Genomic DNA, 7,807 nt, shown 5'->3' on the forward strand with positions numbered 1-7,807 from the left:
TGTATTTTTTTTTTCTCTTGTTCAGAGCAATCCCTAAATTTTTAGGAAAGAAAAATGGCTAACAAATTAAACTTTACTTGAGAAGATTCTATTACTGGGCCTAAACCTAAAGTGATAAGATTCTACAGTTATACTATAAACAAGATTGAATGCATTTTTCAGACTTAATTTATGGCAGTTCTGTCCCCTTGAGTAAATAAAGTGAATGGAGTTGTATTGCCTATAAATTGCATTTGTGGGCCTTTTAAGTTACCAATATATATTCTTACCTGACCTCCCAACAACTGGGTGAGGTTGGCAAGTAAGTAGGTCAGTATTTTTTAGTTTTTATTTTATGGATAGAAAACAGGCTTACAGCGTTTAAGTTGCTCCAATACTAAACAGCTAATAAAGAGCTAATTCATCATTTGACCTCAGTCTATTCTAACCCCAGAATCCAAGCTCTTAACTATTGTTATATAGTGGAGTATGATTTATTTACCTTGTTTTCCATTGTTGGAACATGTGTGTTTTAACTTCTCATTGCTCTTGGCCATCTTTGGTCATTTTTATTCTTTAAACCCTTTCACTCTCTGTGTCCACTAAGCTTACAGCTGTCTTCGGCTTTTTTTAGGAGGCAGTTGGGATGTAGTATAAAGAATACTAGTCTTGGACTCATAAGGATGAGTTGGAATCCAGGCCTGTACCAGGTACCAGCTTGTGACATTGGACATGTTGCCCTGCCTTTCTAAGCTCATCACTCCATGTGTAAAACTGGGCATAAAAATAAGTCTGTTGTCAAGGTCAAGCATGAAAACTACCGATAATGGTTGGATTCTTGGAAGTTACAAGTTCTATATCATGGAGGCAAATTAAATATAGCAGATTGTTTTCTTGAAAATTTGATGTTTCTGTGATTGTTTTTAGGGTTATTTGAAAGTTTGCTTTAGCCAATAGTTGCAAGAAATGTACTTGTGTTTGTGAAATAATATAGGAAGGAAAATGAACACTCCATTCCCTTTTTTAAGGGTGGAAGTAGATAAACCAGGCCTTTCATATTTATTTTACAGACTTTCCTGGGCTGTGTCTTTAATATTGTGGTTTTCATAGCTATGTTCTCAGTAAAGCAAAAAAAAAAAAATCTTTTTGTCTATATTGAAGACACCTTGAGAAAGGAGTGCTATACCCAGGTGGGTATAGCAGTGCAGCCCTGTACAATGCACATTTGCACTCATTATCTTGTGTAATTCTTACAAGAGCTCTTTGCTGTATAAAGTAAGTTGACTTTTCCCAGGGTTTGCAGCCCTTCAAGCTATTTGTACTTGGCCGTGCTTTTGCAAGATATTTTCAAGCTGGTTTTTAAACAGAACTCAGTGGTTCTCAATCTCATCTTAATCTAGAGTGGTGTGAGTACTTCCTTCACTGCAAAGAAAAGCAGCCTTTTATAAGTTATCAGTTTGGGTTTGAGTTTCTTCTTGTGATGTAACCTGATGCAACCTCTGCTTGAACCACTAATACTGTAATTGATTTCTTTTAGTCAGTCATAAATGAATCATTGACCATGAGTTCTTTTTAGTTTAAACTCAATTCCCTTTTTCTATGTGACGATATCTTCCTTGAATAACTTGCTGCCGGGTTGTGTAGCATTACTGTATACCTCAGTGAAGGAGGTACTTAGCCAGCAAAGCTTCTTGCTAATTTATTTTGCAATCCTATAGGGAACAAAGGGCCCCATTCTTAAAAGAACCTCAAGAGACTTACAGGCAAGATTCCTTTGACCCTTCCAGAAGTATTGCATCTTAGAGCCCTGTGTGGTTCAGGCCCCGTGTAGCCTTATAAATCAGTCAGTGTGTTCCTGTAATGTTTAAAATTGGGAAGTAAGAATTAGAGTTTTGAATTAATTAAAGCAAGGTGTAGGTGGCCAGTTTTGTCAGAACAGTTATTCCTAGAGGCAGGAGTTACGGTTGTAGAGTTTAGAGATGGAATGCTGATGTAACATTGAAACATTAGATACTAGCTACCCTTCTAACTCCCAGATTCTTGCTTTTTCCACATTACCCTGTCCTTTCTAAGTCTTCTGGGGTGCTTTCTAATGGTTAAAATGTGATTGGTGCTTTGTCCTGTTTATCACATTTCATTTAACAGGTGCTCACTGAGTTCCTCAGTGTGCCCAGTACTGCACTAAGCACTGAAGTTGCAAAACTAGTCATCAGCTCTGCCCAAGAGGGACTTAGAGCCTAGTGACAGAAAGAAAGTTAACAACAAATGTAAAAATTGGACCGAGACATCACTAAGGAAAGGATAGTGGTAAAGTGGTGTCCTGACAGCTATAATAGATGTGACTGCCACAGAGAGGCTTCCCAGAGGAGGGGCACGAGCTGAGATCTGGAGGACTGAAGAAGACCGGGGTCTGGAGTGGAGAGGAACTAAGGAAGTGAGGCCCAATGCTGCGAGGCTTTAGACGTAGACTGACCTTATAATGTGTTCGATAAGTTTATCAACCAAACTGTAACTCTTGAGAGTAAAACAGGGTGCTGTTAATAATTAAACCCAGATTATAAGCATCAGCCAGAACAGATTGTCACCTCATTTTCCTATGTTAAGAGTCTAATCTCTGAATAAGGGCTCGGCAACCAGCACTGTGTCTCCTTTCCAGTGCACGCATCAAGAAGTAAGAACACCTTATCTAGTCCAAAAGGAACCCAAACAGAACTCAGTGTTTTCTGGAACAGCTAGGTTGTTATGATTTGTTCTGGCACAGACGTTAGTTATGTTCACGTTGTCAGGGTTCAGCATGGCAGGTTGGGTTTTCGTGTGAGCTGCTAGATTAGAGGCACTTTCATGACGTACAAAACAGCACAATTTAACCATATCTTGAGCATTTGCCACATTTTTTTTTGTTATAGCACTTGTCATTTTTGCAATGAGTATTTATTTGAATAGCATTTTTTTAAAAAAATGGTTTCATTCTAGGTTTACATTTTGAGTGTCAGTACCACCTGGCCAGTCTTTCAAGGTGTGTGTCACATTTTTTCTCTCTCTTTAAATTGATGTGAAATTGTATACACTTAAATGAGTAGAGTTCAGTAGAATTTGCATACCCATGTGATCCACACCCTGATCAAGAGATAGAACATGTCTACCTTCCCAGAAAACTCCCTTTTGGGGCATTTAAAATTTGGTTAAATAATATGGTTATAGAGTCCTGACTCAATAAAAAATGAGTTGTCTTCCCTCTCCTTTTTCTGACTTTATTTTTGCTTCCTAATCATGCGGTAATGGTTACTTTAAACATGAAACAAATTGTCACCAGAAGAAACTGTTGCCTTTCAACTAGTTATGATTGAGTGGTTACTAATATAGTACGTCCCTGCTCAACTTAGTACGGCTTTTTGGTCTTTAAAGTGAGTAGTAAAATTTGAGTCATATCCCCATCACTGACTGACTCACAAGCTTACTAAGGATTGCCTGGTGTTTATTATTAGGCCGAAGCTTTAGAATCATGATCAATTGAAAAAGATTGTGATCATGCCAAATTTACATTACACCCCCCCCCCCTTTTTTCTTTTAGCCTGATCATGTCATTCTTTAGCAGATTTTTCAGATAAAAGGAGCCGAGTGTTAAAACTATATACATCTGAGTCCTAGCCTTGAGGACTTCCTTCCATCTCAAAATTCTCAACTCCAGTTGCCAAAGAGCAGTTAGAACATAGACTTAAGTTACAGCACCATTAGTTGTGAAATGGATTGAATTCAAGAGCTGTGTGTCACTGTCTTTAAAGATTCTTGAGTGCAGAGATGGGAAGACTTGTTCTAAAGAGACTGTTAGTTAATGACTGGGGTTTACTGAGGGACAGGGAAAGGAGATAATTCACCAGGGATTGAAAAGGGGATTAACTCCTTATTTCCCCCTGTGGATTTAGTGTTCTGATTAGGAACACGAACTGGAACCAGATCTTGAATTAACTATTATTTTTCCTGAGAAGAACAATGTGTTCTGCTAAGCACAGCCTCTGCTGCCAAAGCAATGGTGTGGTGGTTGAGTGGCTTCGGTATTTCTTGCAATAACACCTAATATTTTATTACCAGTTGGACTTCCCCCCCTCCTCCCCCACATTCAATTTTCGAAAGAATGGCAACCAAGTGAAGGTGTATGGAAGGATGAGCCAGATTTGGTTAGCAGAGAGAGAGACTTGTCAATACCCATTTGCAATTGGAAAGTCCTACTCTGATTACATATTCATATTACTTATTTTTAAAAAGAAGTTTCATGCATTAAGCACAGGAAAATTTAAATGGTGTTCCTTTGTATGCATGCTGAGGACAACTTTTCCTCCATTTCCTCCTCTGTCCTCTTCCTGGTGACCCTTTCCAGGAGCAGCAAACCACTGTAGACCCTGCGCTGTGCTCTCTCCTCTGTAAGAATCTGACCTGATGTTGCAGGCACTTCCTGTAGACATCCTGAGTGCCAGGACTGTGCTAAACTCCTGTGCATATCTCTTCACTAACTCCTCTCACAAGCCTATAAGTCATCTCTGATTTGGTAGAGTGATGTTATATTGTGACTTCCCCAAGCTCAGAGAACTATGGGATGATTGGAGGCTAGAATCCAGCTCCTAACCAATATCCCATCTCAGTGCATTGCTTTCTGCTCCCATTGTATTTGTAATTGTTTGCATCCATGCCTGATTTTCCCTTTAGACAAGAAGAACTTGAAGTCAGGAACTCAGAACAGAGCTTTAGAAAATGCTAATTCTTAGTTAATCTTATTCATTCATAAATATTAGTTGAGCAGCTGCTATGTGTCCAGAATTGTTGTAGGCCAGTGATTTTCAGCCATTGTGCTGAAAGAATTTTTCAAACATGCAATACCTGACTATTTAGTCAGGGATACTGATCTCTTTTCCCTTAGATCAGCAGTTCTCAACCTGTGGGTCGCAACCCCTTTGGGGTCGAACGACCCTTTCGCAGGGGTCACCTAAAACCATCGGAAAACACATATAATTACATATTGTTTTTGTGATTAATCACTATTCTTTAATTATGTTCAATTTGTAACAATGAAATTGGGGGTCACCACAACATGAGGAACTGTATTAAAGGGTTGAGGCATTAGGAAGGTTGAGAACCACTGCCTTAGATTGTCAAATAAAAAAAAAAAAAAATGACAACCAACAGAACAATATCTTTCTGGTGTAAACGAATCAAAATTATGCCTATCTTTTTTGGTAGATAGGCCAAAAATATATATCTTTTTTTGGTGTGCCACAGAATTTTAGTAGTTTATGTGTGCCATGAGATGAAAAAAGAAAAAAGTTGAAAGTAGTTATTCTAGGCATTTAGAAATACAGCAGCAAACCAAACAAAAATCCTTCCCCTTGGAGAGGAAAGTAAACAAGTCAGTGAAATGTATGATATATGAGATGGTGGTAGTGCTCAGGGACAGGGCGGCCGTGCTGGTGCTGTGGATGCTGTGGGAGACCTTGGGACACCCCTATTGGGGTGGAAGCAAGAGGAAGGTTGCTATCTTAAGTAAAATAGTCAGGGAGGTGATATTTGAGCAGAAACTTGAAGGAGACCAGAGAAACAGCCTAGGAGATATCTGGGAAAAGAACATTCCATTCAACAGATTGAGTGAATTCCAAAATCCTGCCAGGCTCATTCCTCCCCAAATACATAATTGTAATTTGGTATTGTTGGATGCTGTTTTAGTAATGTCAAACATCTGGTTTAGGACAGGTGTTTCCTGACCACTTTTTACTTCGTTTGTTGGTCATTGTATGCTATAGGAATCAGCACAACTTTGATAATTGGAATACCCGGTTGGATTTTTGTTTTAATCCTCCCCATTTTAGAGAGAATTACAGATCATAATAAGCAGGCTGATAAGAAGACAATTGTCACAAAAAAATAAGTCTAGACCTGGCTGGTAGCTCAGTGGTTAGAGCATTGGCCCATGGACCAGAGGAGGGTCCCAGTTTCAATTCCCAGTCAAGGGCATGTACCTGGGTTGCAGGATTGATCCCCAGCCCCAGTCGGGATGTATGTGGGAGGCAACCAATCAATGTCTCTCTCACATTGATCTCTCTCCACTCTCTCCTCCAGCCCCCTCCCTTCCACTGTCTCTTAAATAAATCAATGGAAAAAATATCCTCTAGTGAAGATTAACAAAAAATAACTAAGTCTGACTTTTTAAAACTTTATAATACATATGAAATGAGAATTGATATTCAGTATAATGATAGAGTCTCAGCAAGATGCTCAATATTTTGTTAAGATGTATAGCTAGGCAAACTAACAGACAAACATTGAAAACAAAGGATTTTCTTGCTGACATTTAGATAACTGGAAAATTCAGTTATCCAAAATGTCTGTTCCTCAGACTCTGAGATTAAAGTACAGAGGCTTGTTATCATTTAGAGCCCCTGCCATTCATGAATGAGACAAGATAAAAGCAAAGGTACGTTACTTTCATCATGCAGCCATTCAAAAATTATGGAATACTTACTCTATTTAAGGTGCTAGCAGGTATCTGGCCTATTCTTGAGTTACAGAAAGTCCCTGATGTTAAGATATAAAAATGGATATTTCCCTGGTTCTACTTGCCTTGTCAATGATGATTGAAAATGTAATTTCTCGAATATATTTCACCATGAATTCTGTCTACCCCAGCCATGTTCCGAACCCAAGGAATAAGAATCTCCTTCTGAGCAGTTTGAAACTTGATGTAGCCATCCAGTCTAATTGTCTTCCTTTGATTGTATAAAAATTGGATGAGTACTTTTAACATTTTAAGGTTAAGTCCAAATCAGATATGATTCTCCCTCATCTGAAAGTCGAAGCAAAGCTAAAAAGGAAGCAGAAACCAGATTTCTGGGTGTACAGAGGATCCTTTTAAAAACTCCTAAACATGAACCAGATAATTCTGGCCATTTGACTAATAATGGTGGGATGGGATGGTGGGGAAAGGGGAAGAGAATGAATGAAAAATGGAAAATATACTTTGAAAAGCAATAGTGATATTATATAGGATTTTATGCAGAACTAGAACTTTTATCCAAAGCAAATATTTACCAACGGTGCTATGGGACCTTTCCTGGAGATCTTTTAAGTAGACTCTTAAAACCGCCAAATGTTCTTGTAAATGCTGATCAATCTACATTTTCAGAATATCTTAGAATTTACATATATATACTAGAGGCCCAGCGCACGAAATTCACCCATGGGTAGGGTCTCTAGGCCTGGCCTGCGATCAAAGCCAATCTTCCCCAGCTGCCCGCAGCCGGCCCCGCCCCCTGTCGCTGCTGTTGGTTGCCCTCTGTGTGTGGGCTACTGGCAGGGTGATTGGGGCCCCGCTTGCACCCGCTTTGGCCTGGCACCGCCCACATCTGCTGCCATCCACCCCTGGTTCCCTGTTCCCCATCTGGAGCCTGCAGGCTAGGGGCAGCTCCTGCATTGAGTGTCTGCCTTCTGGTGGTCAGTGCGCATCATAGTGACCAGTCGTTCCGCCATATGATTGGTTTGCATATTACGCTTTTATACACACACACACACACACACACACACACACACACACACACACTATCAGTCCGGTGCATGAATTCATGCATGGGTGGGGTCCCTCGGCCTGGCCAGTGATCGAGGCCTATCAGGGGGCCGGATGGCTCAGGGGAGGGGCTGGGGGAGGTTGGCCACTGGTGGTGGGGCGGGGTGGAGTGGCTACGGAAGGTTGGCTGCGGGAGTGCACTGACTACCAGGGTGCAGCTCCTGCATTGAGTGTCTGCCCCTTGGTGGCCAGTGCACGTCATAGTGACTGGTTGACCGATCG

This window comes from Myotis myotis, unplaced genomic scaffold (genome assembly GCF_014108235.1).
Source record: "Myotis myotis isolate mMyoMyo1 unplaced genomic scaffold, mMyoMyo1.p scaffold_m19_p_3, whole genome shotgun sequence".
NCBI classification, from domain to species: domain Eukaryota; kingdom Metazoa; phylum Chordata; class Mammalia; order Chiroptera; family Vespertilionidae; genus Myotis; species Myotis myotis.